Source organism: Dendropsophus ebraccatus, chromosome 2 (assembly GCF_027789765.1).
Source record: "Dendropsophus ebraccatus isolate aDenEbr1 chromosome 2, aDenEbr1.pat, whole genome shotgun sequence".
In the NCBI taxonomy this organism is placed as follows: Eukaryota; Metazoa; Chordata; class Amphibia; order Anura; family Hylidae; genus Dendropsophus; species Dendropsophus ebraccatus.
This window is the reverse complement of record NC_091455.1, coordinates 33,360,402-33,384,862: the sequence shown is the minus strand read 5'-3', so window position 1 is coordinate 33,384,862 and position 24,461 is coordinate 33,360,402. Positions and strand designations below refer to the sequence as shown.

At 47.0% G+C, this 24,461-nt stretch overlaps 1 protein-coding gene across 4 annotated transcripts in view; it reads left to right on the top strand.

Annotated features, from left to right (window-relative positions):
* CFAP418 (cilia and flagella associated protein 418) overlaps window positions 1-24,461 on the top strand; it is a 96,594-nt gene that overhangs the window by 60,259 nt on the left and 11,874 nt on the right. For all 4 annotated transcript variants that reach the window (XR_011361629.1, XR_011361628.1, XR_011361627.1 and 1 more), the window contains exon 8: window positions 24,124-24,209. The gene's annotated coding sequence lies outside the window, so the exon portion shown is untranslated. The remainder of the gene's footprint in view (window positions 1-24,123; window positions 24,210-24,461) is intronic.

Sequence of the window (24,461 nt, the reverse complement as noted above, 5' to 3'; positions counted from 1 at the left end):
GGAAGATGGCCTGCTATAAATCATAGCAGGCCATCTTAGCTTCACGGCACGGGGGGTGGTTAACACCCCCCTTGCTTACGATCGCCGCTATAGGCTGATCAATTCAGATCAGCCAATAGCGGCGATCGGAACCTTTCCGGGTCATCGGTGACCCGATGACCCGGAAAAAAATGGCGGTCGGTGCTGTCCGAGGACGGCACCGACCGCCATTACTGTAAAAAGTAATGGTGGTCACCGTGCCACCGGCCCGATCGCCGTGAACGGCCGGCCGGCCATTCACGGCGATCGGGCCGGTGGCACGGCGATCAGAGTCCCACAATATAGTAAATACCTGCCCTGGACCCCTCAGCTAGGTAGCCGAGGGGTCCAGAGCAGGTATTTGTACATTACTCACCTGTCCCGGGCTCCTGATCGGCGTCTTCCGGGTTCGCGGCGTCCTCCGTCATTCCGTTCGGTCTTCGTGTCTTTCCGGCGGTCCCCGTCGTCTTCTTTCGGCTATTTTCGGCTCCAGCCTCGTCATTTTCCGGATTTTGCGCTCTGCTGCCCCCTAGCGGCTGATATGTGTAATACACTTATCAGCAGCTACAGGGATATTCAGAATGTAGAAAAAGGTTTTTTTTTTTTTCCAAATTTTTTTTTTTTCTATTTTCCGCACCCTATCGCCGCTGAGTGTTGATCAGCATCGCACGAAAGTGCGCTGCTAATCAGCAACTCCTCCTTTTTGGCGTAGGGTGTTTTTTTTCTATATCCTACTGCCACAGTCTGCTTATAAGTGCCGCACATAAGTGCGGCATTTATCAGCAACTCTTTTGTTGGCGTAGGTTTTTTTTTTATACTTACTGTAAAAAAACACGTAAAAAACACTACATTACACCACACTACATTGAATAAAGTTTGACACTACACCACTATATACCCCATATACTAATCCCCGTATAAAGATGGCCCCCAGGGTGTTTTCGGCGTCAGAGGGATACGTTATTATTGCCTCCGACACCGAAACAGCCAGTGAGGATGAATGGGGGGGATCCTTCTTTCCTCCATTCATCCTCATCATCCATTGACGTGTCTGGGGGTAGCGTAGCGTACGCTGCCCCCCAGACACGTCTTTTCCGCCAGTACCGTCCCAATAAGAGATGACGGTATGGTGTGAAATTCTACACACTCTGTGAGTGTACCTCAGGGTTCACTTACAGATTTCGGGTACGTGCAAACTGCGGAATGGCGAAGGATAACCCTTTGTGCATTCCGCAGCTGGCACCCGCCGGCGGACTGATGCGGGCGCATGTCTCTATCCGTGTCATAGACTCCATTCTATGCACGGGCGGAATCCGTCGTCCATCCAAAGAATGAACACGTTGGACGGAGAGCGGAATCCGCCCGTGCATAGAATGGAGTCTATGACACGTGTGGAGATGTGCGCCTGCATCAGTCCACCGGTGGGTGCCAGCTGCGGAATGCACAAAGGGTTATCTGTCGCGATTCCGCAGTGTGCATGTACCCTTAGAGTGTATGAAGGAAGGGACACTCGAATCCAGCCCCCAGATGCCCCCTCCCCCCCATCCTCGGAGTTAATGGGGAGATCGCCCGGGAACTGATCTTCCCACTGCTGGATAAAGGTCACCACCTGTACGGGGATAACTTTTATACCAGCACCCCCTCTTCCGGTCCCTCGCTGCCCTGTAGCTTGCGGCACGATCCGTAAATATCAGAAGTAGTAATAGAGCCCTAATATTTAGCAGCCATGGAGCGGACCCAGCGCTTCTGGATATGAGGGACCCCGTATCGCACCAGGACAACATTTTCCAGGTGACGTCCCCCACACTGGAAAACAGGAGACCCCAGAAGAAGTGCAGAGTGTGGCGTAACAGGGGGATCAGGAAGGACACCATTTTCCCGTGTGACACCTGTCCTGATCCCCCCGGCCTCTGCATACTGGATCGCTCCAAGGCGCACCACACGTCATCGGAGTTCTACATTATCTAAATTCTGTCCCTTATTCCTATTTCAGGGGTCACGTTGATCCGGGGATTATTCTGATCGCCATTATGGAGTCGGGAAGGAATTTTTCCTAGTGATGAGGCTACTGTCGTCTGCCTCACGAGGGTTTTTTGCCTTCCTCTGGATCAACACAGGTTGAGTTTGATGGACACCTGTCATTTTCAACCTTATAAACTAATAATTGGCCTAATACCCCGAAATAAATTAGAATTGTCCCTTTTCCCCAGCTAAATAGGTATGGCCGCCATTCCCATTAGAGGATGCCATGATGCAATTACAAAGCCTCTGTGCGGCCAGGACAGTAGAAACCCCCCACAAGTGACCCCATTCTGGAAACTACACCCCATAAGGAATCTAATAAGGGGGGCAGCGGGGATATGGCCCCCTGGTGACGGCCACATTTGGGACGTGAAAATGAAAAAAATTGTATTTTTTATTTTCTCGGCACATGTTCTACGTAAGTGCCCGTCACCAGTGGGGTCCATATGCTCACTGCACCCCTTGTTAGATTCCTTATGGGGTGTAGTTTCCAGAATGGGGTCACTTGTCAGGGGTTTCTACTGACCTGGCAGCACAGGAGCTTTGTAATTGCGACATGGCCTCCATCCTCCATTCCAGCCTCTAAATGGCGCTCTGTCCCTTTGGTGACTTGCCCTGTGCCCATATGGCACATTATGCCCACATGTGGGGTATTTTCGTACTCAGGGGACACTACCCTACACGTTTTGTGTTCATTTTCTTTTTTAACCCCTTGTGGAAATGGAAAAAAATCAAGGCTAGACCAACATTTAGTGTAATTTTTGTAAAATTTTTACTCTAAATTATTAATCTTGTCATGTTTTTTCATTTTCACAAGGGGTTAAAAGATAAAAAAAAACATTTAATGTGTAGAGCAATTTCCCCTGAGTACGGAAATACCCCACATGTGGACATAAAGCGCCATGCGGGTGCAGGGTAAGCCTCCGAAGGGAAGGAGCGCCATTTGGTTTTTGAAGGCTGGATTTGGATGGAATGGATTTCGAGGGGCCATGTTGCATTCAAAAGGCCCCTGTGTTGCCAAGACAGTTGAAACCCCCCACAAGTGACCCCATTATGGAAACTGCACCCCTCAAGGAATGTAACAAGGGGTGTAGTGAGCATATGGACCCCACTGGTGACGGACACAAATGTGGAACAATGTGGCGTGAAAATGAAATATTACATTTTTTACACTATAATGTTGGTCTAGCCTTGAATTTATCATTTTCACAAGGGGTTAAAAGAGGAGAAAAAAAACAAAATGTGTAGCGCAATTTCCCCCGAGTCCGTAAATACCCCACATGTGGACATAAAGCGCCATGCGGGTGCAGGGTAAGCCTCCGAAGGGAAGGAGCACCATTTCGTTTTTGAAGGCTGGATTTGGATGGAATGGATTTTGAGGGGCCATGTTGCATTCAAAAGGCCTCTGTGTTGCCAAGACAGTTGAAACCCCCCACAAGTGACCCCATTATGGAAACTACACCCCTCAAGGAATGTAACAAGGGGTGTAGTGAGCATATGGACCCCACTGGTGACGGGCACAAATGTGGAACAATGTGGCGTGAAAATGAAATATTACATTTTTTACACTATAATGTTGGTTTAGCCTTGAATTTATCATTTTCACAAGGGGTTAAAAGAGAAAAAAACACACAATATGTGTAGAGCAATTTCCCCCGAGTCCGTAAATACCCCACATGTGGACATAAAGCGCCATGTGGGTGCAGGGCAAGCCTCCGAAGGGAAGGAGCGCCATTTGGATTTTGGAGGTTGGATTTGGCTAGAATGGATGATGAACACCATGTCGCATTTACAGAGCCCTCGTGCTGCCAAAACACTGGAAACCCCTTACAAGTGACCCCATTCTGGAAACTGCACCCCTCAGGGAATCTAACAAGGGGTGCAGTGAGGATATGGACCCCTGGATGATGGGCACATTTGTGCCATGAAAGTGAAAAAATGAAATTTTTCCCTTTCACGTCACATTGTTCCACATTTGTGCCCGTCACCAGTGGGGTCCATATGCTTACTGCACCCCTTGTTAGATTCCTTGAGGGGTGTAGTTTCCAGAATGGAATCACTTGTGGGGGGTTTCCAGTGTCTTGGCAGCACGAGGGCTCTGTAAATGCGACATGGCCCTTGAAATCCTTTTCAGTGAAATTCAGCTTCCAAAAGCCAATTGGCGCTCCTTCACTTTGGAGGCTCGTCCTGCGCCCCCTTGGCACTTTATCGCCACATGTGGGGTATTTCTGTACTCGGGAGAAACTGCGCTACACATTTTTTGTCTTTTTTTGCCTCTTATCCCTTTAAGAAAATGAAAAATTGAAGGCTAGAACAACGTTTTAGTGTAAAAAATAAATTTTTCTTTTTTCACGCCATATTGTTCGGAAAATCTGTGAAGCACCTGTGGGGTCCAGATGCTCACCGCACCCCTTGTTACATTCCTTGAGGGGTGTAGTTTTCTAAATGGTGTCCCTTTAGGGGTGTTTTTAAGGTTTTGGCACCCCAGAGCCTCTGCCAACCTGAAGTGGTACAGTCAAAAATGACCAAATATAACGGAGGCGTTGAAATTCACTAGGCGCTCCCTTATATCTGAGGCTTGTGGTTGCGTCAAATAGCGCAATAGGGTCACATATGGGGTATTTCTATAAACTGCAGAAACGGGGCAATAATTATTGGGGTGCATTTCTCTGGTAATAGGTTTATAATTATGAAAAATATTGGATTACAATAAAATCTCTGCACAGAAAATTAAAATTTTCAAATTCCTTACACACTTCGCTTTTATTTCTGTGACTCCCCTAAAGGGTTAAAACACTTTCTGGATGTGCTTTTGCAGAGTTTGGGGGGTGCAGTTTCTGAAATGGGGTGCTTTGTGGGGCTTTCTAACATACAGGCCCCTCAAATACACTTTAAACCTGAACAGGTCCCTAAAAATATCTGATTTTGAAATTTTACTGAAAATTTGGAAATTTGCTGCTAATGTTTTAAGCTTCCTATCGTCTAAAAAAAATGAAAGATAGTTTAATAAATGCCGCCAACATAAAGTAGACATGTTGCTAATGCTATTTAATATATAACTTATGTGGTATAACCACTTTCTGTATACGCAAAAAAGTTTCAAAGTTGGAAAAATGCATTTTTTCACATTTTTTCACATTATTTGGGTTTTTTTCATAAAGATTTTTTATGAGTATCGACTCCAATTTACCAGAAATGTAAAGTACAATATGTCACGAGAAAACAATCTCAGAATCAGCCGAATAGGTAAAAGCATCCCGAAGGTATTAATGACTAAAGTGACACAGGTCATATTCATAAAATTTGTCTCTGTCATTAAGGCCATTTCAGGCTCTGTCCTTAAGGGGTTAAAAGGTTGAACTTAATTGACTTAACTTTTTTTTTCCCCCCAACCTGCTGACTGTATACTATGTAACCCTCTGTAGTCTGTGCTATATCTGAGTATATAACAAAGCTGCTCCTGTTCTCGGCTATTTTAGTACAACTAAGGCATTTTGTACCGATGCGTTCCTAACAACTAATTGTGGTCATTGTTTTTGAAAAATCAGGAAAAACTACTACATTCAAGTTGTGGATGGCCATCACTACAGTCAGTAATTGGCTGACCATGCATTTCATGTGTTTTAAGGGCAGGGCTCCAGATGGCGACCAAAATGGTCGCCAATGCGACTGACATTTTGCAAATGGCGCCCAGATTTATTAATCTGGGCGCCATTTGCGACTGGCCCCGGCGGCGCGCTGTCTCTTTAAGATGCGCGGCTGATGCGCGGCTGCTGGGGGTGTCCCGTCCTATCCCCGGCAGCGCGGCGCATCAGTGAGCTGCCTGGGGCCCTGACTTCCGGCACAGGAAGCGCACGTCAGAGACGCTTCCTGTGTCAGAAGTCACAGCCCCGGCGTACAGAGAGCTCACTGACGCGCCGCGCTGCCGGGGATAGGACGGGACACCCCCGGCAGCCGCGCATCAGCCGGGGACAGCGTCCGAAGAAGAAGAGGATCGCCGGGGGAGCGGGTTGTCAGGTGAGTTTGTGTGTTTGTTTTTTTTAAATATTGCTTAGCATAGGGGAAAGGGGGGGGCTTTATAATGGGGGGAAGAGAAGGGGGGCATCTATAATGGGGGGAGAAGAGGGGCCATCTTCAAGGGGGGGAGAGGGGGCCATCTATAAGGGGAGGGGGTATCTATAAGGGGGGGAGAAGAGGGGGCATCTATAATGGGGGGGGGAGAGGGGGCATCTATAAGGGGAGGGGGTATCTATAAGGGGGGAGAAGAGGGGGCATCTATAATGGGGGGGGAGAGGGGGCATCTATAAGGGGGGGGGGGAGAGGGGGCATCTATAATGGGGGGGAGGAGGGGGCATCTATAATGGGGGTAGAGGGGGTCATCTATAAGGGGAGGGGGCCATCTATAAGTGTAGGGCAAACTGGCTGCAGACACTGGGAGATAGATATATGCACAATTATTATTATCAGGGCCCCTCAGGTGTCTGTATTGTAGGGGGTCACTTGCATTAGTCACTAGGTGAGAGATATATCTATCTATATACACATCTTGTGGGGGGTCACTATGGCTGCAGTCATAAGTCTAGCTCAGTATGTATAGACTGTTGCAAGCTTTTAAAGGGAACCTGTCTCCCCCGGTGACGGGGTGACAGGCTCCCAACCCCCGTTAGAACCCCCTATACTCACCTCATCGCACTGGGTCCCGCTTCTGAAGATGGTCGGGTCACGGAGATCTCAGCCGCTGCAGCCTGACGCGCACACTGAGAGATGAGTCCAACGCTCATAGAGAATGACGGAGCGCTGGACTCTCCCGTCATTCTCTATGAGCGTTGGACTCATCTCTCAGCGCACGCCGGGCTGCAGCGGCTGAGATCTCCAGGACCCGACCATCTTCAGAAGCGGGGTGAAGATGAGGTGAGTATAGGGGGTTCTAACGGGGGGTTGGGAGCCTGTCACCCCGGTACGGGGGTCGACAGGTTCCCTTTAAGTTCAAGTTCAGAAGAGTAAGCCTCATTAAAAGGCTAGCCAAGTGAAGCTGAAATACTGAGTCAGACTGTATATGGTTGTCAAGTTGCAAGTTTCCATCTTGAACGTTTTCAAACTAAGAAAAGAAAGAATCTAAAGGAGGAGGAGGAGGCTGCTGCCGTGGCCTCTGCACACAGTAAGTCCCATGTAACATAACATTAATTTTACATGGTTTAAAATGTTGGCGACCAAATATTCTATTTGGCGCCTAAATTTTTCAGGTTAGGAGCCAATGGCTCCCAGGTAAATTTTTTAGTCTGGAGCCCTGAAGGGGTTATTCAGGATTAGAAAAACATAGTTGCCCTCTTCCAGAAACAGCTACACTCTTAACCTCAGTTTGGGTGTGGTATTGCAGCACAGTTCCAGTGAAGTGAATGGGCTGAGTTGAACCTGAGGACAGGGGTTTTTCTGTTTTGGAAGGAAGCGGCTTTGTTTTTTTAATCCTGGATAACCCCTTTTAGATATGGGAACCAGCAAGTGGAGATCAGCAAGGTCCCATTACAATGGCAGCTCCAGTTGATCAGTTAAAGGGTTTAGGGGTGAACATATGTCTAGAAAGGGCCCTGGCTATGGCCAAAGTAAAAAAAAAAAATAGAGCATACTTACCTGCCCCAATCCAACACTGCTGCACTCCTGCCAGTCTCTGATGCTTTTGTCTTCTTCCTGCTTCTTGTGAAATGGCAGCCATATGGGAACTGCCCACCCTGACAATCTTTGGTCACACTGACTCACCTTAGCCAGTGGTTGGTTAAGCAGGTATGATCACAGTAAGTAGAAAGAAGCTTGGAGTTCCATGGGACTGTGAGCCGACACAACTACAGTGGCACGGAATCAGGGCAGGTGAGTATGCTTTATTTTTTATTTTGGCAGTAACCAGGACCATTTCTAAAATTATTTTTGTCTCCAGACAAAAATATTGTTTTTTATACTGCCCTTTGTTTTTTTTTCTTTTAATTGTGCAATAATTTGCTATCGTATTGTGTATGCAGCAACTATGCCTACCTATGTACCTCTGTGATTAGAGACTCCATGGTTACAGACTACCCCCTCTTCCACTGAGGGTAAATGCGCATAAACATGCAATTATTTAGCAAAATACAAATCGTAAGTGTGAGGAGGTCCCTGGTTATGAAACCTTTCAGGAAGCTACAGGAAACCATCAGTGTTTCCTGACTGTAAGAATGGAGTAGAGAAATGAAAAACATATTCACCTGCTGTAGGCTGCAGCACTGCTCCCGGCTGGACAGTCCCTCTGTCTTCTGGCTCTGCGAGTACAAGTGTCATGCTTATGCTGCTGGAAAGAGAGGCCTCTTGTGGCCAGAGCCAATGACTACCAACCGTGTCAAACAAGGCACTGCATTTAACTGTATGCGCTCCTGATAAGGAGCACATACAGTTAAAGGGCCAACTACAGCACCCAGTGGCACTTACCTAGGTGGTGGCGCTGGCACAGGCTGCCAAGCAAGGCATCTGTAATTCCAGACAGTTTTCAGATGCACATTTGAGGCTGTCTGGAATTCCAGATGCGCCCGTAGTGTTCTATGGGGCATCTGTACTAAAAAACTGGAAAATTATAGGGCACGACTTATAATCTCCAGGCCTATTTTCCGGTATGGACACCCTTTAGGAAAAATCCTAAAGGGTGTCCATGCCCAATAGAAACCTATGGGTCCTATCTGGATTCTCTAAAAAGAAATCTAGATAGATTTTCTTGGAGTGTGAAGTGGCCCTGAACCCAGACTTATTAATGTTACTGCAGCAGCTACAAGTAACAATGTGGCCCTTGGACCAAAACATCTCAACTCTGCTGATGAACATGCATTGTAACCTTCATTCTCTGTGTGTTCATCAGTTATTTCCTGTTGTGTTTAGACAGCGGACTAAGAATCCTCAGTTACACCCAACCCAAGAATTTACTATCTAATCAGATGGAGACGAGCGGAAGATGAAGGCTCGTGAATTTATAATATAATAAAGTCGTTCCATCTGGTATAGAAAATAAACAATAACACAATTATTTATCTGTCTACTAATACTAATGTAACTGGAAGTCTAGCAGATATCCATCCAAATCTACTGTACAGTCCCTGGCAGAATCTACAGATGATGAATAACATAAAACCATGTTTATTTAGTAGCTTGTATTCAGAGGCATGGCTAAAGAAAGATTCATGTCTTGGACACTGAATACTAAATCCCTCCCCCCCAGAACAGACGGAGAGCGGGCCTGGAGGTCTAGGAGCTGTGATGCTAATCTTGCCCTGGCCATTAGAGATGAGCAAACCTCAAGTGCGCCCGAGTTCAGAGTAAGGCATTTGATTACTGTAGCTGAAGAAGTTGAATGAAGCCATGTGATGCGCTACAGCCAATGAAATGGCTGCCAGTATGCATGCGCACCAGCAGCGTTTTCTCTCCCATTTACTGCACCCGGACCTGAAAGTGAGGATGGCGGCCAAAGATGGCGGGCACGCGGTCAGCTGGAAATTCTGTGTATGTCTGTGGGGTTTTTTTTTTTTTTTTTTTTTTTTTTTTTGGGGGGGGGGGGGGGGGTATAGGAGTACTCCTTTAACATTGGGAGGGGAGCCTCTGGGCTTCCCTGTATTATGAGCCCAGTTACTTCACCATTGCTTGTATTGTAGCTTGCTAGCAGTGGGCCCAGGAAGAGCCTGACACCATGGGGTGGTTTTGTGCCTTGTAACACTGACGACTAATGCTGGGTTTACACGGAGCGATAATTCGCCCAATTGATCGTTTAACGATTTTGAAGCAACAATTTGGTTTTTATAACGATCAGCGTTTAGACGAATAAACCGTTACAAAAATTCGTAAGAAAGATCGTTAATGCGATCGTTTTTAAGATCGCTTAAGCCCATCTCACACATAGGGTGAATCTTTGAAAGACTGTTTACACGAAACGATCTGCGAATTTTTAGCGAACGATGAACGACGATTTGAGAACGTGTTGGAAGATCAAAAGAAAGATTTTTCGCTCATCGCTTGATCGTTTGCTGTGTTTACACTGAACGATTATCGCTCAAATGCGATCGTTATTGCGAAAATTCGAACGATAATCGTTCTGTGTAAACGCAGCATAAGAGGGACTAATAGGATCTAGGATGTGTTTAGGCCATGTGTGGATTGCTACATGTGGAGTCAAGTTGACCTGCAGTGAGATGTTTGGGCTCTGAGGTCTATGGGAAGATTGTCGGTCCGGAAAGAGCCAAGGCAGGTTGGGTGGTGCTAGCCTCCATCCCGGGGGAGGCTACAGCTGTGTAGAAGATATGTGACTCATCGGCCTGAGTTTGGACTCACACTTGGACAATCCTTAGAGGATGTTCAGTGGCGTGAAGGACAGCTGAAAAATACTTGTGTATTTTCCAGGCATTTTTGGTTTTGCATATGTGTTTGAAACTTTTTTTTTTTTTAAGCTTTATTTTTATTATTATTTATTTTATTTTTTTTTAGAATGCAGCGAATACAATGTTCATTTTACACTCACAACTACGGAGCGCATTCCCTTAAAATGAATGCAATTTAACGTAATCCGTTAGCGTGACCCACATGTATTTTGGTTCACAATACACCTACAGATACATTGTGTGAACCCAGCCTAACAATGACAAGCACAGTAAATAGTATAACAATAGATTATTAAAGTGATTGACAGATTCACATAGTTTTCAGGGATTTAAAAAAAAAAAAAAAAGAAAGGTAAAGTAAAAAATAAAATGTAAAATAAATGGCTATAAAAATGGAAGACTTTACTGCATGAAAATAGTAAAATACAAAAACCATATACACCTGAAAGAGAAAGCAAAGTGTCAGAGGGTTCCCCTTCCCCGAGAGTTAATCAGTGGGGATGGTTGGGCACAGGGGTCAGGAACCATGACTTATTACTGCTGTGAACAGACAGTGTCTGATCGTGGAATAATCATAAAAACTGCTAGCTCTTGGGCCGGTACTCTGGCAAAAAACTTTTAAATCAACAGGTTTCAGAATCTTATATAGATTTGTAATTTACTTCTATTTAAAAATCTTAAGTCTTCCAGTACTTATCAGCTGCTGTATGTCCTGCAGGAAGTGGTGTATTCTTTCCAGTGTGACACAGTGCTCTCTGCTGCCACCTCTGTCCATGACAGGAACTGTCCAGGGCTGCAGCAAATCTCCATAGAGAACCTCTCCTGCTCTGGACAGTTCCTGTCTGAGACATCGGTGGCAGCAGAGAGCACTGTGTCAAACTGAAAAGAAAATACCACTTCCTGTAGGACATACACTAGCTAGTGTGTATGGGAAGACTTGAGATTTTTAAATAGAAGATCAGAGAAATCAGGTGCCCCAGAGAGAGACTGTTTGTAGCTGCTCTTTAATCCTGGTGGGGGGATGCCTCTTTGTTAATTTCAGGGATCTCTTCTTGAGTACATAATGAATTTTCTAAATCGGACAACCCCTTTAGGATAAAGCCTTAAAATGCAGAATGTTTTCGGTTCCATTACACTTAAAGTTAAAGGTTAACTGTAACTAAACTTGATGATTTCAGGGCAAAGTACGGAGCAGTATGCTTCACTGGCCTTTTCAGAGGACTTACTATACTCAGCAGCAAGCCAGAAATGCATAGGGATATTGGGAAAATTGGTTTAATATTACCATAAAAGCCCAATTATTAATATTTTAGTTTATCAACTCTGACATCTAATATTTACAAACGTTTTACAGTCATAGGCATTCCATGAGCTGTCGTATAGCACCTCCTTATGGCGCAGTATTCATCCCTACAAGCAGTGGATGTGAATAGATAATTAAAGTGTCACTGTCGTTTAAATTATTATTTGTTTTTTTTTCAGAAATCAATAGTACAGGCGATGTTAAGAAACTTTGTAACTGGGTTTATTAGCCAAAAAATGCATTTTTATCATAAGAAAGCAGTTTGAAGCTCACCCCTTGTCTTCATGGTTTTCTTTGGAGAGGGGGGGGGGGGGGGAGGAAGATGAGGCACCAAAACAGGACAACAAACAGTTAATTTACAGCTACATCACCGGGCTATGTCCTCTGAAGTCAGCACTAACCTCTCTGACCTCTGAATACAGGCTTTCACACAGCTTCCAGTGTGTAATCTTTTGTTCTCTGCTCTTTGCTGGTGACTAATCTCCCTCCTCCCCTTTTCATAGGTTAGACCAGGGGTGGGGAACCTTTTCCATGTCGAGGGCCGGTCGGGCATTAATAAAATCATTCGAGGGCCGCATACCGTGCGCGGCAGTTAGTAGCGGGGGTTTGCAGCACCCAGGACAAGGCATAGTATTGTTCCCCTAGTGCCCCTGCTATTGTAGTTAACCCCCAGTGATGCCCCTTGTAGTCTAGTTAACCCCCAAGTCATGTCCCTGGTAGCCTAGTTAACCCCCATCAGGCATGTCCCTGGTAGCCTAGTTATTCCCCCCCCATCAGTCATGTCCCTGGTAGCCTAGTTATTCCCCCCATCAGTCATGTCCCTGGTAGCCTAGTTGTCCCCCCCCCATCAGTCATGTCCCTGGTGGCCTAGTTATCCCCCCATCAGTCATGTCCCTGGTAGCCTAGTTGCCCCCCCCCATCAGTCATGTCCCTGGTAGCCTAGTTGCCCCCCCCCCCATCAGTCATGTCTCTGGTAGCCTAGTTGTCCCCCCCCATCAGTCATGTCCCTGGTAGCCTAGTTGTCCCCCCCATCAGTCATGTCCCTGGTGGCCTAGTTGTCCCCCCCCCATCAGGCATGTCCCTGGTAGCCTAGTTATTCCCCCCCACCCCATCAGGCATGTCCCTGGTAGCCTAGTTAACCCCCATCAGGCATGTCCCTGGTAGCCTAGTTGTCCCCCCCATCAGTCATGTCCCTGGGATCCTAGTTAACCCCCCAAATAAAAAAATAAACATCCCACTCACCTTACCTCCGCTCCCACGCAGTCCAGGTCCTCTTCTCTCCCAGGTCCTCTGTGCCGGTCTTTCTCCTGCAGGCGGCGCGCGATGAAATGACGTCATCGCGCGCGGCCCGCAAGAGACTAAAGACACGCGCCGCTCTGCTGGGGAAGAAGCCGGCACAGACAGCATCCTCCGGTGTCCGCCAGCTGTCACAGACACCGGAGGATGCGGTGTATGCCGGCTTCTTCCCCAGCAGAGCGGCGAGCATCACAGGGGAGCTGCGGGCCGCGGGCCGCATCGGGAGCTCTCAGGGGCCGGATGCGGCCCGCGGGCCGGAGGTTCCCCACCCCTGGGTTAGACAGAGCTCGACTGATGTAAAAGAGTCAAGATTTCCTGATAATAAGGGGGAGGGGAGGGAGGGCCTGGGGAAAGTCTTTTTGAATGCAGATAATGGCATATTTGCCTAATAAACCCAATTACAAAGTTACTTAAAATCGCTTGTACTATTAATTTCTGCAAAACAAAAAACACACAACAGTGACACTTTAAATCACTAGCCTGTAATGATAATGAGATGACCCTGCTCTCTCTACCCAGGTCTACAAAGGAAAGTCGAGAAGTGACCTGCAGAATGTTAGCTTATTGTATGAGTATGTGTAAGCAATTCCTAGATTTCTAGTTGGATGGGTATAAGAAGGGGTTCCCCAGAATGATAATGAGATTTCAGATTAATAGATTTATTAGAAACACATGGCAGGACTCCACTGTGCAGTTCTTAACAATGGTGGAGAAGCTCAATGTCCTCGGGAGTCCCAACCAGGTCAGGTCATTAGTATAGGTATTTGGTTTTCACTGCACATACAGTCAGGAAGATTGTGTTGAATTGTGTGCACTGTTAGGTTACAAACCCACTTGCCGGATCTGCAGCGAGTCTCCTTGCTGCGTTTTTGCAGGGAGACTCGCTGCAGATCCCAGCCTTATACTTTCAATAGCAGAGAAACTCGCAGCAGGGATGTACATCCCTGCTGCGATTTTGTCTGCAGCCCGCCCCATTAACCCCCCGGCCGCCGGACATTATACATTACCGGGTCCCCGTTCCTGCTTGCTTCGGGGCTCCCGGTGTCTTCACGGCCCACCTGGCCAATCAGTGCGCTGCGGCGGGGCAGCGCACTGATTGGCCGGGCGGAACGTGCCGGGAGCCGCCGAAGCAAGCAGGAGCCGGGATCAGGTAATGTATATCCTGCAGCCCCGATCGCCCCCAGCCCCCGGCCGCATGATCGCCCCCAGCCCCGCAGCCCCCGGCCGCATGATCGCCCCCGGCCGCACGATCGCCCCCAGCCCCCGGCCGCACGATCGCCCCCAGCCCCCGGCCGCACGATCGCCCCCAGCCCCCGGCCGCACGATCGCCCCCAGCCCCGCAACCCTCGGCCGCACGATCGCCCGCAGCCCCCCAGCCCCCGGCCGCATGATCGCCCGCAGCCCCCGGCTGCACGATCGCCCGCTGGGGGCGATCGTGCGGCCGGGGGCTGCGATGCTGATGGCGATCGTGAGGTCGGGGGCTGGGGGCGATTGTGCGGCCGGGGGCTGGGGGCGATCGTGCGGCCGGGGGCTGCGATGCTGGGGGCGATCGTGCGGCCAGGGGCTGCGGGGCTGGGGGCGATCGTGCGGCTGGGGGCGATCATGCGGCCGGGGGCTGAGGGCGATCGTGAGGTCGGGGGCTGCGGGGCTGGTGGCGATCGTGCGGCCGGGGGCTGGGGGCGATATACATTACCTGATCCCGGCTCCTGCTTGCTTCAGCGGCTCCCGTCACGTTCCGCCTGGCCAATCAGTGCGCTGCCCCGCCGCAGCGCACTGATTGGCCGGGCGGGCCGTGAAGACACCGGGAGCCCCGAAGCAAGCAGGAACGGGGACCCGGTAATGTATAATGTCCGGCGGCTGGGGGGTTAATGGGGCGGGCTGCAGACAAAATCGCAGCAGGGATGTACATCCCTGCTGCGAGTTTCTCTGCTATTGAAAGTATAGGGCCGGGATCTGCAGCGAGTCTCGCTGCAAAAACGCAGCAAGGAGACTCGCTGCAGATCCGGCAAGTGTGTTTGTAACCTTAATGACAGCAGGGCCGCAGTTCAGAAAGGAAACCAGAAGTGATCAGGTCCATGGGGGAGAAGAACAGTACAGGGATATAAGTTATTTTATAAAAAAAAACACATTTGTACTACTCCACATATAGGGTACTATTACACGGAACGATAATTGGCCGAATCGGCCCTTTCAGTGTTATAAACACAGCGATCAGCCGATGACAACGATCATCTGCTGATCGTTGATATAGGTTTGGACCAACAATTGTCGGGCACCGAGTGCGGCTGACGATTGGCAAAGTGCATACATTACCTATCCATGGTACAGGGCTCCCCCTACACTCTGCTTCTCCCTGGGTCCCGTGCGCTGCAGCTTCAGAGCGGCCTGTCTTAGCTGAAAGGCTGCTCAGCCAATTACTGTCCGGGACCCGGGGAGAAGCGGAGTGCAGAAGGAGCCCTGGACCATGGAGAGGTAATGTATGCAGTTTAAGCAAGGGCTGCAAGGACATCGGTAACAATGTTATTATTGCGCGGCTTGCGCCCCCCTCGGGCCATGTAATAGTACCCATATGTATGTGGTAAAAGTCTCTCCTCAATGTCTGCTCGGTCTGCTCACTTTAGCTCAAGTATCTCTCTTTTGCAGTTTGGACAGTCTGCAGGGACGGGATGTGACCTGATGCTATCACATCTTCCCTTACATAGCCTTGAAGTACATAAGATATGGAGGGGAGAAGACTGATGAGGGCACCAGCTGCATTTTATATGATAATAGGGCGGACATGAGGGTAAAGATCTGTACTGGACAAGCGATACCAGATAACGCCAGTGACAGGAATGGAAACAAGAGCTTGGGTTTCAGCACTGCAGGCAATCCTAGGAAGATCACATGCCACTAACATGCCAACATGTCGCCGTTCTCCAGACAGAAGTCACCGGAAGACGAGATTTAAGTGATGATGAGTCTGCACTAAACCATTTGTTTCTCGCTGAAATCTCAGGGGGATTAAACTATTTCGTGAAAGAAATGAAGCAAAAAAAACAAAAAACTTGTCTCCTCCGTGAAGAACAATAAGAACAGTATAGAGCTATGGAGATAGTAGTCACAACCGGATCCTGAGGTCTAATGGGGCCATATGGCCCCTCTGTTATATGGGAGGACACCAGCATTATACATGGCACATGGTCGGTGACAGGTCCTGTGACCTGTTTTTCATGTCAGTCTCCCCTATGTAGCCATATACAGTGTCGGACTGGGGTATCTGGGGCCCACCAGAGGAAATGATCCTGGGCGCCCACCAATGAAGAACCAGGGAGTGATTGTGCAGGTTCTAAAGCTGGGGGCCCACCATAGGATCCTCCATTCCTTCTGTGGACCAATCCGACACTGGCTATATATCACCTACCACATCCTTTACGGAAACGCTCAGTCTCTACCCCATCTCCAGTCAACGCTACCATTCTTGTTTATGTCTATTTGAGGAATATATCAATGCTTTCAGCAGAAAACTGGTTAAAAGAAGCAAATGTTTGCACAACATAGTAAAACGAGTACATTTTTAAGCAAGCAAGTAAGTAAGCAATTATTCTACATTTTATGTTAATTTTTCACAAAAACCTACATGAAAACCAATGATAAATCCCCCCATGCCCTTTAATGTATAGAGTGCTGCTGAAGAAACCATTTTTGCCCTATTAATGGGACCAGCAGAGCAGTGATATAGTAGGTGATTAGCCGCAGAGTTATAGTCTGTTCTGTGATCATCTACTCGGTACTGTGTGGATCCAGAAAGGAGGAGTATAAGTCCTTTATACAGTGGTGCCTTGGATTACGAGCATAATTTATTCCGGGACCGCGCTTGTAATCCAAATCCACTCTTAAACCAAAACGAAATTTCCCATAAGAAATCACGGAAATGCAAACAATTGGTTCCATGCTCCAAAAATAATAATTTTTTTTATTCTCAATAACATGTGAAAAATATGCGTCCGGACATATACGTAGTGTGAACATAGCCATAAAGTGATTACCTCCACAGTCCTGTCCCCTGATGTAAGCCTCAGCCTGAAGTGGATCTGCTATGATTTGGAAGGTGTGGGAGACTTCCTGGGTCAGAGTACAGTGCTGTAGAACCCGCTATACAGACCATGCCCCTCCCCCACTTCCACCCAGTACAGGGAGCTCTTAAACCAAAGCAATGCTCTTAAACCAAGTTATAATTAAAAAACTGTGAGCACTTCTTGCCAAATGCTCTTAATCCAAGTTACTCTTAAACCAAGGTACTTCTGTATTTCCCTTTACCTTTCAGTCCACTCCTATATAGAACCTGCATTGACGTGTTTCTATAATGTACTTTGTGTAAATTCCTGCAGATAACACGTCCAGTTACACTTTTATAATCCTCCTTTTATGGCCTCATTTGCTGCTTTTCCTCATTCTTATACACATTGTAAATATAGATAACGCAGTATATAGGTTGTTTATTCACTTATTTATATTCGTAGCTAAGTGTATACTGACATATTAGTATATGAAAGTGACTGCTCATAGAAGCAATGCAACAATGATGTCAGCGGCATAATGGGCAAAGGCTCTGTGGAGTCAAAAGAAGCAGCTGTGTTGGAGCAAGTTGGGGCGTAATCATAATTTTATTAAAATTTAAGATTTATTTTTACTTTGACATATTTTTTTTCTTTTAAGGAAACAAGAATGTGTTGGTGACTATCCCTGCGTCTCTGGTAACGTTTGTGTTAAAGGGGTACTTGACCAGAAAAAATTAAGGCCCCGTTCCCACTGAGCAAAGGTAGCGGAATTCCGCGACGGAATTGTCCGCCGCGGAATGCCGTTAGCCTCCCGCTCATAATGGGAGTCTATGGGAGGCGCGCGCTCCTGCCCTGTCCGCGCTGAAGAATAAACATGTTCATTCTTCAGCGCGTATAGAGCAGGAGCGCGCGCCTCCCATAGACTCCCATTATGAGCGGGAGGCTAACGGCATTCCGCGGTGGACAATTCCGTTGCAGAATTCCGCTACCTTTGCTCAGTGGGAACGGGGCCTAACTTTTATTAAAAAATCTCAAGTCCAGTACTTATCAGCCGCTGTATGTCCTGCAGGAAGTGATATTTTTCCAGTCTGGAGAGCAGGAGATGTTTTCTATGAGGATTTGGCTACTGATCTGGACAGTTCCTGACATGGACAGTGGTAGCAGCAGAGAGCACTGTGTCAGACGGGAAAGAATACACCACTTTCTGCAGGACATACAGCAGCTGATAAGTAATGAAAGACTTGAGATTTTTTAATAGAAGTAAATTACAAATCTCTGGCACTTCATGCCACCAGTTGATTTGAAAGAAAAATAAAGTTGGTGAACAATTTGGTGAACCTTTAACCCTTTAAGGACCAAGCTCAAAATGACCCAGTGGATCGCACCAATTTTCATTTTTCCGTTTTCATTTTTTCCTCCTCCCATTGTAAGAGCTCTGGCACTTTCATTTTTCTATCTACATGGCCATGTGGGGGCTTGTTTTTTTCAGGAATAGGTGTACTATGTAATGGCGTCTTTCATTCTACCACTCACAGGGTCTTTTACATACTCTGTAGGAAGTAGTCACTTGGTGGGAGGAAGTGTATTATTAGTTCTATTCTGATTCTCATGGGAGGAGGACACACAGAGCAGATGTCCCTGCTGTAGTCAAGCCAGGGCCTGGCTCTGCCAGGACCCCTGTTCAGGACAGTCCAGTCTTGTCTAGTCTAGACATTGTGTTGGTGAGGTAGTGACACACACATGTATGAAGCAACCAGAGACACTTGGTTTCTCCAGTCTATCCACTGTTCGGGGATAAACCCAGCCCACGCTGAGAACCACTCAACAAAGTGCAGGGCAGTATCCTGAAACACAGAGGAACTAGCCTTAATAGGACAAAGCTACCAGAAGGTCTACGTATCCTATCTCGCAGTGCAGGTAAAACTGGAAAGCCTCGGATACTTAGCTACACCCAAGTAACCACGGCTTGTGTTACCCTAGTAGGACAAGTGACTCGACACTGTAGGGCAGAAGGTGGTCAGTCTTTAATCTAGACAAGGGAGAGAAAAAAGGCCAGGCAGCAGTGCCTCATGTGATACTGTACAAACAGGTCAAATAATAGTGCAAGGAGCTGATGGGGTGCTCACCTTCAAGCCCCTTGGGCTTTATGCAAATCACCCAAATGGGTACCAGGTCTTCATAAGATACCAGAATACCGTGCTTTGGTGGAGAGTGCAGGGCTGCAAGCCAACTAGGATAGTCCAAACGGGATGCTCCCAGGTAGGGGCCCATGGGGATAAGGCTAATCTAAATACAAAAATGGTGTGTGGCTAATCCATAAATGTTAGCGCCGCCCAAAAGACTCCAACAGTTAGAGGCAGAAAAAAGTTAAAACATTTATTAGAAGTGCACAATATTTATGTGTTTCGAGGAACATAGGTCCTCACTAGTGCACTACTGTTCTGATGAAGAGGACCTATGTTCTTCAAAACACTGGGACTCCTTACATCAGCACCAGCACCTATACACATCCGCTACTCACCTTGGGTAATTTTTCCCCTTTTTGTGGGTGGCGTAACCAATAGTCCGGGTGGGTCAATTGCAATTTAGGACTACCGTGACAGGAGCCCACGGGACCCATCAGAGCCCAGCAGGTCACCGAACGTTTTGGGGATTACAGCCAGCCACAACACTAAAGCAGGTACCAACATCACACCTGTGTGCTGGACTAGTACTGGCATCACGACACATATCTCTGGCTGAGCTGTACAACACAATTGGCTAATCACCACAGAAGTGGCGTCACCTGTAACACCTTAGTACGTGCCCAGTCGAGCGCACCACAGCTGCAATACGTAACTGCAACAGGACAGGACTTGAGCAGTCCTGTAGTTCCCTAAACAACCATTGATGGCAGCAGAGAGGCCATGTTCCCCCTTAGTGTAAAATGTACACATTAGTTATAAATAAAGTTATACTATAAAGGTATAAAACTTTATTAAAGGTTTTTTTTCCCAACCAGAATATCCCTTTAAAGGGAACCTGTCACCCCCCCGTGCCGGGGTGCAGCGCCGGGCTGCAGCAGCTGAGATCTTCATCACCCGACCGGATCCAGAAGCGGGACCCGGCGGGATTAGGTGAGTATAGGGGGCTCTAACGGGGGGTTGGGAGCCTGTCACCCCGACATGGGGGGTGACAGGTTCCCTTTAAGAAAATCTACCACTTAACCTGCTAATTGCCAATGACTGCAGGTAATATGCGATTCTCTCTAAAGTCACCATGGTATAATATCATAAACTCTCTTATCTGGATCCCCTACTATTGATGAGTGATCATTGCTACAGCTGCTAAATCACCTCGCACAACATGCGATCAAATATTTAATACTGAACTTTAGATGCCATTGCTTTAAATGGAAGAGGCAGCTCTCCGCTCTAACACTCTGTGCTGTTGGACGTTTTCCAATGATACAATTTCATAGAGACGTAAGTAATGCTGAGGGTAAACATCTTGTGACAGTGATGTGAAGTGCATCTTCCTTCCACCATGCTGGAGCCCATCACACTAATATGTCAGGTTACAGCGTGAAGCTGTGAATTCTCTGAACTCAATTTACTGTCAATGTAAACTCAGGTTCCCTGCCAGGAAAGTCCCAGGAAACCAGACACCATGGCTTGGCAGTTTTAGCTCTAAATGTAGGACTGCCATAAGGGCGATACAGGTGGAAAAGTAGTCAGGAGCCCCGGGCAATTCTGCTTACTGACAGCTGTCACTGCAGGCGACTTGTAATGTCAGTGTCACCTAAACCAATACAAGAATGGGGCACAGTCTCCCTTACCAGGACCCACCAGATATCCAACACTCCAAAAATCTATATTCCAAATACAGACACTACACCAGGGGTACTCAACAACTTTTAGTGAAGGTCCACTTACCAGGGTCTATTGTCAGGTGAAGGTCCGAGCTGAACATCAGTAGGAAACGTGTTTTGTTACTTTTCACAGACATTGTTGAACTATTTACATACAGAATTGATGCTTATTAGTGGGAAAAGTGGCACCGGCCCTTTGAAATTAGGCACAAAGGTGGTGACTGCCCCCAGAAGTATATAACCTCCCTGTTCCCCCAATAGTATATAGGCCCCCTGTGCTTTCCCCCAGTAGTATATAGCCCCCCTGTGCACTCCCCAGTAGTATATAGCCCCCCTGTGCGCTCCCTCAGTAGTAAAAAGCCCCTGTGGGCTCCCCCAGTAGTATATAGCCCCCCTAGTGCTCTCCCCCAGTAGTATATAGCCCCCCTGTGCGCTCCCCCACTAGTATATAGACCCCCTTAATTACATAAATTCCCTGTGCTCCCCCCTCCTATCTAGCATATAACATAAAAAAACAAACACTGGGTCCGGGCGTCTCCTCTTCTCTTCACTCTTGTGTCCGCGCTGCAGCGGTCACAAGAGGCCGCTCTCCCCTTATTCTAGCGCCGGCACTCCAGTGACGTCACTCGAGCGCCGGCACCAGAGGCAGAGAGCGGCCTCTTGTGACGGCTGCGGCCAGTGAGGGATGACTGACAGGGAGGAAGCCAATGGTAACTATGAGCTCTCATTAAGAGAGCTTATAGTTACTGTGCAGAGCCCAGGTCAGTATACAGGTATACTGAGCTGCAGCAGAGGTCCGGACAGCTGGCCTCCACGATCCGTGTTCGGACTGTGGTCCGCCAGTTGAGGACCCCTGCACTACACCACAGAGGTTCTGATGATGTATTTCGAGCCCATGGACACAAAGGAATCAGAACACATAAAAAAAACCTGTTGTTAAATGATTTTTAGAGGGAGCCTGTCACCAAGACAATCTTATCTATCGCCATCCTGTTATAGAGCAGGAAGAACTGAGCGAATTGGTATATATCTTTATGGGAAAAGATTCAGTATAACTTGTAACATGTTGATTGAAGTCCTTGATTGTGCTCTGTTAAGGAGTCCAGTGGGCGGTGTCACTCAATGGACTGGACTCCTTAGCATGGAAACATCAGAGATTTCAACCTACAAATACAGTCATGGCCCTCTGGTTTTTATGTGTGTTTGTCAGATGTTTTTATCACATACAGAAATATAATTGCAATGATATTATGAGTAACAGAAGCTTATATTGACAGAAGGAGTTAATGCAGCAAGTCAATATTTGCAGTGTTGACCCTTTTTCTTCAGGACCTCTGCAATTCTCCCTGGCTGCTCTCAATCAACTTCTGGACCAAATCCTGACTGATAGCAGTCCATTCTTGCACAATCAATGCTTGCATTTTGCCCAGAATTTGTTGGTTTCTGTTTGTCCACCCGTCTCTTGATGATTGACCACAAGTTCTCAATGGGATTAAGATCTGGGGAGTTTCCAGGCCATGGACCCAAAATCTTTATGTTTTGTTCCCTGGGCCATTTAGTTATCACCTTTTCTTTATGGCAAGGTGCTCCATCATGCTGGAAAAGGCATTGTTGATCGCCAAACTGCTCTTGGACGGTTGGGAGAAGTTGCTCTTGGAGGACATTCTGGTACCATTCTTTATTCATGGCTGTGTTTTTAGGCAAGACTGTGAGAAGCAACCCCACACATGAATGGTTTCAGGATGCTTTACAGTTGGCATGAGACAAGACTGGTGGTAGCGCTCACCTCGTCTTCTCCGAATAAGCTGTTTTCCAGATGTCCCAAACAATCGGAAAGGGGATTCTTCAGAGAAAATGACTTTACCCCAGTCCTCAACAGTCCACTCCCTGGACCTTTTGCAGAATATCAGTCTGTCCCTGATGGTTTTTCTGGAGAGAAGTGGCTTCTTTGCTGCCCTCCTTGAGACCAGGCCTTGCTCCAAGAGTCTCCGCCTCACAGTGCGTGCAGATGCACTCACACCTGCCTCCTGCCATTCCTGAGCATGCTCTGCCCTGCTGGTAGCCCGATCCCGCAGCTTAAACACTTTTAAGACACGGTCCTGGCGCTTGCTGGTCTTTCTTGGGCGCCCTGGAGCCTTTTTGGCAACAATAGAACCTCTCTCCTTGAAGTTCTTGATAAATAGATTGTTGACTGAGGTGCAATCTTTCTAGCTGCGATACTCTTCCCTGTTGGGACATTTTTGTGCAGTGCAATGATGACTGCACGTGTTTCTTAGAGATAACCATGGTTAGCAGAAGAGAAACAATGATGCCAAGCACCAGCCTCCTTTTAAAGTGTCTAGTGGTGTCATTCTTACTTAATCATGACAGATTGATCTCCAGCCCTGTCCTCATCAACACCCACACCTGTGTTAATGGAGCAATCACTGAAAAAATGTTAGCTGGTCCCTTTAAGGTAGAGCTGCAATGATGTTGAAATGTGTTTTGGGGGATAAAGTTCATTTTCTAGGCAAATATTGAATTTGCAAGTAATTGCTGTTATGCTGATCACTCTTTATAACATTCTGGAATATATGCAAATTGCCATTTTAAAAACGGAAGCAGTAGACTTTGTAAAAATTTGTATCATTTTCAAAACCTTTGGCCATTACTGTACAAAAATTTACCAATTAGATCAGTGATGGGGAACCTGCAGTCAGGGACACCATGCACACAATCAGGGACACCATGCACACAGTCAGGGACACCATGCATGCACACAGTCAGGGAAACCATGCACATAGTCGGGGACACCGTGCAGAAAGTCAGGGACTCCATGCACACAGTCAGAGACACAATGCACACAGTCAGGGACACCATGCACATAGTCAGGTACACCATGCACACACAGTCAGGGATACCATGCACACAATCAGGGACACCATGCACACAATCAGAGACACCATGAACACAGTCAGAGACACCATGCACACAGTCTGGACTCTGCTCTATATTCCTCCAATCTTGCAGGAAGCAATTTCATATAAGAAATGCTTTTTGCTTTGTGACAGCTCAGATTATCCTGAAGCATAACATTCCCAGCTAGCTGAAGTGGTGTTTGGATCTGTGTTTTACATTTTATTGATTTTCAGAATTCTTTAAATTTTTTTACAATAAATTCCATTTTCATTTTTTACTTTTTCTTTTTTTTTTTTTTTTTTTTTTTTGCTGCAGGCATTTATTCAATCAAGCAAACAGTAAGAAAGAAGCCTTATCCATTCAGTATACCAGGGCATAATAGTGCATACAGATACTTGAAGGTCAGTGAGACGTCTCCATTCTCGGGATCAGTTTGTAATTCTCTATCCTGCAGATAGGGGGTAACGTTGGGTCTCAGGGTAAAAACTTTATTAAAATCATTAGAGGGTTTTGAGAAAATTTTAAAAAATATTTTTAACTATGCAATAAACTAACATATATCAGTAAAAAAAAAATATTTTACCATGTTCAGTTAAAGGGGTTGTCCAGCGGGGAAAAAAATATCTCTTCAAATCAACTGGTATCAGAAAGTG